Source organism: Canis lupus, chromosome 2 (genome assembly GCF_003254725.2).
Source record: "Canis lupus dingo isolate Sandy chromosome 2, ASM325472v2, whole genome shotgun sequence".
NCBI classification, from domain to species: domain Eukaryota; kingdom Metazoa; phylum Chordata; class Mammalia; order Carnivora; family Canidae; genus Canis; species Canis lupus.
In genome coordinates this window covers 51,807,958-51,816,554 of record NC_064244.1, presented here as the reverse complement: position 1 = coordinate 51,816,554, position 8,597 = coordinate 51,807,958, and the positions used below count along the sequence as shown (strand labels likewise).

At 38.4% G+C, this 8,597-nt stretch overlaps 1 long non-coding RNA gene across 3 annotated transcripts in view; it reads right to left on the bottom strand.

Annotated features, from left to right (window-relative positions):
* Positions 1-3,484: 3,484 nt before the first annotated feature.
* Positions 3,485-8,597, bottom strand: part of LOC112660044 (uncharacterized) — a 234,037-nt gene continuing 228,924 nt past the window's right edge. For all 3 annotated transcript variants that reach the window (XR_007406836.1, XR_007406837.1, XR_007406840.1), the window contains 3 exons: positions 7,980-8,132; positions 7,598-7,816; positions 3,485-6,061 (listed from right to left, as the gene is read on the bottom strand). This is a non-coding gene — a long non-coding RNA (uncharacterized LOC112660044). The remainder of the gene's footprint in view (positions 6,062-7,597; positions 7,817-7,979; positions 8,133-8,597) is intronic.

The following is an 8,597-nucleotide window of genomic DNA, read 5'->3' as shown; positions in this document are numbered from 1 at the left end:
AGATACAGATAGTTTGAAAGTAAAAGGATGAGAAAATATATATTACGCAAATAGTGACCATGAGGCAGTTGGCGTAGCTATATTACAAAACAGTCCTTAAGATCAGAAACACTACTAGAAAAAAGATATTTTAAAATGATAATAGTGTCAATACATAAGGAAGACATAACAATTATAAATACATACGGATTTAAAAATAGAGCCCTAAAGTACATGAAGAAAAGAGACAATTTAAAGAATAAATGTACATTTAAGCATTATAGTTTGTAATTTCTTTTCAGTAACTGATAGAAAAACTACGCACAAAATTAGTAAGAATATAGAAGATTTGAAGAAGACTATTAATGAGCTTGAGGGACACCTGAGTGGCTTAGTCAGTTAAGGGACTGCTTTTAGCTCAGTTTATGATCTCAGGGTCCCGGATCAAGTCCCACATCAGGCTCTTTTGAGAGCCTGCTTCTCCCTCTCCCTTTGCCTGCCCCTCTCCCTGCTTGTGTGCTCACATGCTCGCTCGCTCTTCCCGCCCCATTCAAATAAGTAAATAAATAAGTAAATATCTCTTAAAAATAAAGACTATTAACAATTTGATTAACTGACATTTAAAGGACACTCTACCCAACAAAAAAATTTATTTTCCTAAAAGGAATGCAAAAAACATGCTTAAATAGACCACATACAAGAATAACCCATATGCTAGGCACTAATGAGTCTTAAATTTAGGAGGGTTGAAATCGTTCCAATTTTAGTATATGTGCTGCCGAAGCAAGCACAGGAGGGTTGAAATCATTCAAAGTCTACTCTAACCATGATAGAATCAGATTAGCTATCAACAACAAAGGAAATTTGGGAGATGTTCCAATATTTGGGAACTAACACATTTCTAAATGACTCATGAGTTAAGGAAAAATTTTAAGCATGAACTGAATGAAATAGAAAAGAAATAGAAAAGGCAACACATATCAGAATTTTGGGATGCAACTAAAGCAGTGCTCAGAGATAAATTATTGTTTTAAATCCCAGAGTAGAAAAAAAAGAATGGTCTCAAATCAATAATCTCAACTTTCACCTTTAGAAACTAGTAAAAGTAGAACAAATTAAACTCATAGCAAGCATAAGGAAAGAAATAATAAAGATCAAAACAGAAATCAGTGAAATAGAAAATAGAAAGCAGTAGAGAAAAATCAATTAAACCAAAAATTGCTTTTTTAAAAACAAAAATCAACAAAATTAACGTTAGCTAGATTTGCCAAAAAAATCATGAGAAGACATAAATTGTCAAAATCAGTAATAAAATAGGAAACTAAAATGCTAAGCTAAAAGAAATCAAAATGAATATAAAGAATTATGAAAAACTTGATCCCAGATTAGACAACCTACATTAAATGAACTTCATAGAAAGATATAATCAAAAGTAAGTCAAGAAGAAATAGAAAATGAAGTAAAAAAAATTGAATGAATAATGAAATATCCTCCCACAGTGAAAAATTTATGTCTAAATGTCTTCATTGGCAAATTTTATTAAGTAATACAACTTAAGGAATAATACAAATCCCCCCTCAGACTTTCAGAAAGAAAGGCTACTACATAGCAGTATCCTCGATGAACATAAGTGTGAAAATCCTTAACAAAATATTAACAAACCAAATCTCAAAACATAAAGAAAGGTTTTATACCATGACTTAATTAGATTTATCTCAACAATACAAATCTGGTTTCATATCTTAAAATCATATAATGTAATATATATTAATAAAGGGGGAAACCACATTATCACTTAAGTGATGCAGAAAAGGCATTTGACTCAAACAAAAACCCATTCATGATTAAAAACTCTCCACAAACTAAAAGGAAACTTCAACTTGAAAAAATACAACTTCTAAAAAAACAATTCCTTACAACTAACATCAGGCTTCATGGTAAAATAATGAATGCTTTCCTTCTAAGATGACAAACAATGCAAGGATGTCTGCTCTTACTACCTCTAATCAACCCTATAATGGAGATTCTAGACAGTGTGAGAGCATTTTAAAAGTAAATGGAGAGATATTTAATGTCAATTTTTAGAGGATTCAGTATTAAGATGGCAATTCTTCCCAAATCTGTAACTTCAAATAAATCCCTACCAAAATTTCTGCAGGTTTTTATTTTATTTTTTTGCAGAAACTGACAAGAAGGTCCTAAAATTTATATGGAAACAAAAAGGACTTAGAGTGGTGAAACAAATTTGAGAACAAAACAAAATGAAAACAAACTTAGATGACTTTTACTTTCTGAATTTGAAAATTTTTATAAAGTTAATTATACCAGTCATGACAGTATAGTATTGGAGTAAGGACAGACGCCTAGATCAAAGGAACACAATTGAAATTTTAGAAATAAAGTTTATTATTTATGGCCAATTGATTTTCACTAAAAGGGTCCAAAGTGATTTAAAAGGCAGTTTTTTCTTTTTTTAAAGATTTTATTTATTTACTTGATTGATTGACTGATTGACTGAGAGAGAACATACAAATGGGGAGAAGGAGAGGGACAAGCAGATTCCACACTGAGCTCAGGGCTCTATGTGGGGCTGAATGAGGTGGGGCTGGGGGCAAGGGTCTCCATCTATGATCTTGAGATTATGACCTGAGCTGAAATCAAGAGTCAAACACTTAACTGACTGAGTCACCCAGGCAATTCAGGATAGTTTTTTCCAATAATGGTTATTAGAGAAGCACTGAATATTCATATGGAAGGTAAGGGAAAGAGAAAAGGAAAGGGAAAAAAGAGCTTAGATCCTTACCTCACATCACACACACAGATTGACTCAAAAGGGATCACAGGCTTCCATGAAAAGCAAAAACTATAAAACTTCAGAAGAAATTATAGGAGAAAAATCTGTTATTGCGAGCACTGATGTAACACCAAAATCAAGATCTTAACGAAAAAAATAATTGGACCTCCTCAAAATTCAAAGCTTCTGCTTTTCAAAAAAACATCACCGAGAAAATGAAAAAAAAAAAACAAGACACACACCTTGAAAGACATAATACACATCATATAGCTGATAAATGACTTGTCTCTAGAATTTAAAAACACTTTCAGTATTATATAATAAGTAGACATTGTGATAATAAGGAAGCCAAAAGATTTAAAGATATTTCACCAAGGGAATATGAATGGGTAAATGGAACATAAAAACATGATCAACATTATTAGTTAGTAGAGAAAGGCAAAAATAAAACTTCAACTAGGGACCCACGTATACACACCAGACTGGATTTAATTTAAAAAAACAAAACTGACAATACCACTTGTTGGAGAGAATATAGAGAAAAAGGAACCCTTCCTTATACATTCCCGATGGGAATATAAATTGCTATTAGCCACTTAATAAAAGGGTGGATAGTTTCTTAGAATTTAAGGTAAATTTATAATATATACCCAGCAATTCCACTCTCTAAGCATCTACCCATGAGAAATAAACATGTGATATACACCCGAAAACCTGCACATAAATGTTTATTAAAGCTTTATTATATAGTAGCTCCAAACTGGAAGCAATTCAAACCAATGAACAAAATATAGAAACAATATAATGCTATTTATTGACAAAAAGAAATGAACTACTGATAACACGATGTAACACTGATGAACTTCAAAATCTTTATGCAAGGTAAAAGCAGCAGACTCAAGACTCATATTGTATTATTCCATTTTAAAGAATGAATAAATGGGGCAGCCTGGGTGGCTCAGCGGTTTAGCACCACCTTCGGCCCCGGGCGTGATCCTGGAGACCCAGGATCGAGTTCCAAGTTGGGCTCCCTGCATGGAGCCTGCTTCTCCCTCTGCCTGGGTCTCTGCCTCTCTCTCTCCCTGTGTCTTCCATGAATAAATAAATAAAATCTTAAAAAAAATGAATAAATGGAGTGAATGAATGAATTTATAGGATAAGCAGGGGCAGAGGGAGAGAGAGGAGTATCTCAAGCAGACACCTGCTGAGCATGGAGCCCTGAGACTGTGACCTGAACCGAAACCAAGAGTCAGATGCTTAATCAAATGAGACACCCATCTATCGAGAAAGAAAGAGTCAGGGGTACCGGGGGCAAGGGATGCAAGCTGGGAGTGATTGGGAAATGGCATGAGGGAACTTTCTGGTTAGTGGAAATGTTCTAAAGCTGGATTGGAGGGTCTGTTGCACAACTCTTTATATGGTTCCTGAGAATTACTGAATTGTGGGGCACCTGGGTGGCTCAGGTGGTTAAGTGTCTGACTCTTGAATTCAGCTCAGGTCTTGATCTCAAGCTCACAAGCCCAAACCTTGTGCTGGGGCTAAAAAAAAAATTATTGAACTGTACATGTGTGATGAGTGAATTTGATGGTAAATAATGCTTTAATAAGAATGTTTTAGAAATGACTGCATGGAAAAAAAAAAAAGAAATGACTGCATGTACTTCTGAGGTACACTGCAATGCAGGCCTCAGAGAGGATGCACAGTGCTTTGCTTCACCCAGCCACACTCTAGACGGAAGCTTCAGAACATTCATGTTCTTTCCATCCAAAAGCCATGCCTAGAATAAAAAGTCTGTGGGTAAGGATGGGAAAAACAGAATGGGAAGAGATATGAGAGGGAGACAAACCATGAGAGACTCTTAACTATGGGAAGGAAACTGCTGCTGGAGGGGAAGGGGTGGGGCATGGGGTATCTGGGTGGCGGCCACTAAGGAGGGCATGTGATGTGATGAGCACTGGGAGTTATACGCAACTAATAAATTACTGAACTCCACCTCTGAAACTAACGAAGCTCTCTGTATGTTGGCTAACTGAATTTAAAATTCAAAAAAATCTCATGTGGGTACATGAGAAGGCAATTCTAGTTTAATAAATGCATTTGAAAACAAATTCATACATTTCTCTAATAGTTCAATCTTTTTACAAACTAAAAGTTTCCTTTTTCTTGTTGAAGAAAGTTTTTTTAAAAAAAAATCAAACTAAAAAGCGTTTGATTTTCTAGCACACTTGAAGAATGAAAAATCTCAGAAGAAAAATGCTTTGGGTGTTTTGTTGCCGTTGTTTTTGATTATGTGTGTATTAAGAAGCTGAAAAAGAGCACATTTTAAAGGTAAGACATTCTTTCACTTCACTTCTCATTTGTACGTCCTTTACTTACTCCAACAACACATCTGTTTATATTTTCTAAACTCGGATTTTTCCAAAGTCTCTGCTTTCATTTTTACTGAATGTTATTTTTTGCTTGGGAACATTCTTACTATTGTATTAGTCAGAATTCTCCAGAGAAACAGAAGCAACAACAGAACAGAGAGGGATGGATTACTTAAGACATTGGGTCACAGGGATCCCTGGGTGGCGCAGCGGTTTGGCGCCTGCCTTTGGCCCAGGGTGCGATCCTGGAGACCCGGGATCGAGTCCCGCATCGGGCTTCCGGGGCATGGAGCCTGCTTCTCCCTCTGCCTGTGTCTCTGCCTCTCTCTCTTTCTCTCTCTGTGACTATCATAAATAAATAAACAACAACAACAAAAAAAAGACATTGGGTCACAGATCGTGAGGGCTGAAAAAGCCCCACAACCTGCCATCCGCAAGCTGGGGACCCGAGAAGGCCAGTGGGCTGATTCCAGTCCGAGTCTGAATGTCTAAGAACCAGGGGAGCTGATGGCGTAAATCTCAGGAAAAGGCTGATGTCTCAGCTCAAGTAAACAGGCAGGCAGGGGTGAATCCTGCTTTCCTTCACCTTTTTGTCTATTGACCTATGAACTGGGTGATGCCCATCCATACTGGGGATGGCGACGCACTCCACTGTCTACTGATTGAAACGCTAACTTCTTCCAGAAACACAGACGCTCGGAAATAATGCCTGGCCAAACATCTGGGCATCCTGTAGTTCAGTCTAGTTGATACACAAAATGAACCATCACAATCATCCTCTGCCTCCCTTCGTTATAAATAAGGACATTAATTCTAACAGGGACTCCCCCCAACTCTCTTTTTAGGATCTGGTTCTTCCTGCTTCTTCCTGCTATTTTCCTTTTCTTGCCATTCTCGTTCTTTGCTTCAGTGTTCTCATCTGTAAAATGATGGATACATCTAAGAATCTTTGAAGTTTGAAAGAGATAAAATACTTAAAGTACACAGCACATTCTTAGCCCTCAATGAAGACTGACTTCCTTTGTGTTTTCAACAAATGTTTATTGAAAGAAGCAATGTCAAGGATCAGCCATTGGTAATAAAATCACTCCATGGAAATAATATTGCACATAAAAATCATTTACATTTTTTAGAGAGACCTAAAAATTAGATTGTATCTAATCTAAAGATTAGATTGTATCATTCTATGGTTCTCAATCTGGTGTCTGTATATTGCCAAGATTAAAAAATATATTGGAAAGCCAGAATAAATGTGGCTCATATTTCAGAAGTGACTATTTTTATGCATATAACCTAAGAGATTTTCAAATTTAGATAAACACAGCAAAGGAAAGAATTAGAATGCTCAAAACTTTCATGACAAGACATAAATCTTCTAAAAAAATTCACAGAGGTATGGGCTTGTGAAAATGAGAGGGTTATAGGGCCTCTGCCCTTTGAGGGACACCTGGGTGGAAAGGCCTAATCATCTCCCATCTAGCTTCAGGATGGTATGTACAAAATGGTACCTGAGAACTAACCTTCCAAGTTTAATATTGTTGCTCTGGAACCATAGCAGACATTAGTTACAGAGAAATGAGTCTACACCGTTCTTATCCCTACCTTGGCTCCCTTTTCAGTGACCATAACACACCTTGACTTCTCTGTCTCCAAAAGTGGGTAAGGAAACCACACTGAGAGTCTCACACAGGAGGTAATGGGGAACTCACTGTTCTTGAATGAGGATTCTAGGTAGTAGGAGAAGGAATTGAGGCAGAGCTCTTGCAAGATTTAGAAGAGGATTCAAATTTTCTGTAAATAAGCTTGGGAAGTCAAGTCTTGAAGAGTGAGGATGGGGGAAGATGAGGCTGCTCAGTGGGTCCTCCACAAATGGCAGTGATGCCTGAGGCCTTCTTCAGCTGCAGGAAGCCACCCACGCCTGACGGATCTACAGCTTCAAGGACAGCCTGCTGACCCTCTGCCATTATAGGTTATGGGGCAAGAAGGGAAAAATTGAGGTAAAACAAAGTTAAGGAGGAAGGAAGAGCTGAAACGCTCCCTAGGGCAAAGGTTCTATGAGCTTTGGAGGCGACGAGTGGCACAGAAGGGAAGTGAGACCCTGCTGAGAGTGGCCATTCTGAGTGATCATCTCTACTGTGCCCCACGTCCCAAAGCTGGGGGCTTCCAGTATATACATAGCAGGAGATGCCCAGTGACAAGACAGAAGCATGTGACAGGTACAAATAAAGAGTAGGGAGCAAAGGTCATGAACTGGAGACCAGGAAGGCCCATCTGTCTCTCAGATGGACTGTGTTTGGCCTGCCCAGTTCTTTATAGACATATTGAGATTTCTGAACTTTATTGAAGAAAAACATCCCCATTTCGTCAAGGTGACAAGCAGCTAGAATAGGCTCTCCAGCTGGCCACGTCTCTCCATTGTTCCCTGTACCTTGCACTCAGAGCTCTCCTCACTCACCTGTTGCAAGGCCTGGATGTGAGAGGCCCACGGGGTTTCAACTCCTGGCAAAGATGGAGCATTCCAGAAGGCTCCAGAGCATTCATCTGTCCACTAGAACGGGTTAGGGAATCTTCCCCCTTGGCACTTTTTAGTCACCTCTCTCATCGGCCATTGTGAGATTCAATGAGATGTTATTTATAAAAGAGATGCTTAGAACCATGTCTGACAGAGCAGTTCCTAGAATAGGAAAATACATATTGAAAAACCTTTTTTGCCCCAATGATTTTTTTTTTTTTTTTTTTACTGATTTGGTCTGGCTAATTCTCACCAGCCAATAATACTTTTATTTTTCTTCTCCTCAGAATCCATTTTACTAAAACTCCATCAAAGCTGCACTTACCAAGTGAGTCAGTGTGAGCCTGGGTGTCCGTGCTGAGCTCTACAGAGTATGGTGTTAGCCTGATGTTACTCCTTAACCTGCTTACTCATGATCCGCTCGCAGAAGAGGGAGCCCGATGTCCAAACTGGACATTAGTGGCTCTCCCCGCCGAGACTAAGATTTAAACACAAGTTAACCATTTTTTAAACAAAGCCGACTGCCCCCCGCACCCCAGATGGCTTTCACAAGGATTCTTTATGGTATACTCAAGGAAGAAATGAAAACCCCTGCCTAAATATGAAACGCTGTCAGAACTGCTTGGTGCAAGCAGGGCCCTGAAAGATGTGAGTCTCACACAGAATCCCCAGGGTCCTGGGACTGAGTCCCGCATCAGACTCCCTCTGCCTGGGTCCCTGCCTCTCTGTGTCTCTCATGAATAAACAAAATCTTTAAAATCAATCAATCAATCAAAGAACCGAACTTTCAGAACCGCAAAGCAGCCTGAATGTTCTGCATTCAGATCCCTCATTTGATCTTTGATGAAATCGAGCCTCAGAAATTATTAGTGATCAACTTGCCTTAACGGTCGTGACAGATATGGGTCAAGGCCTTGGGACTCCTTAACTCCTCACCTTCTGC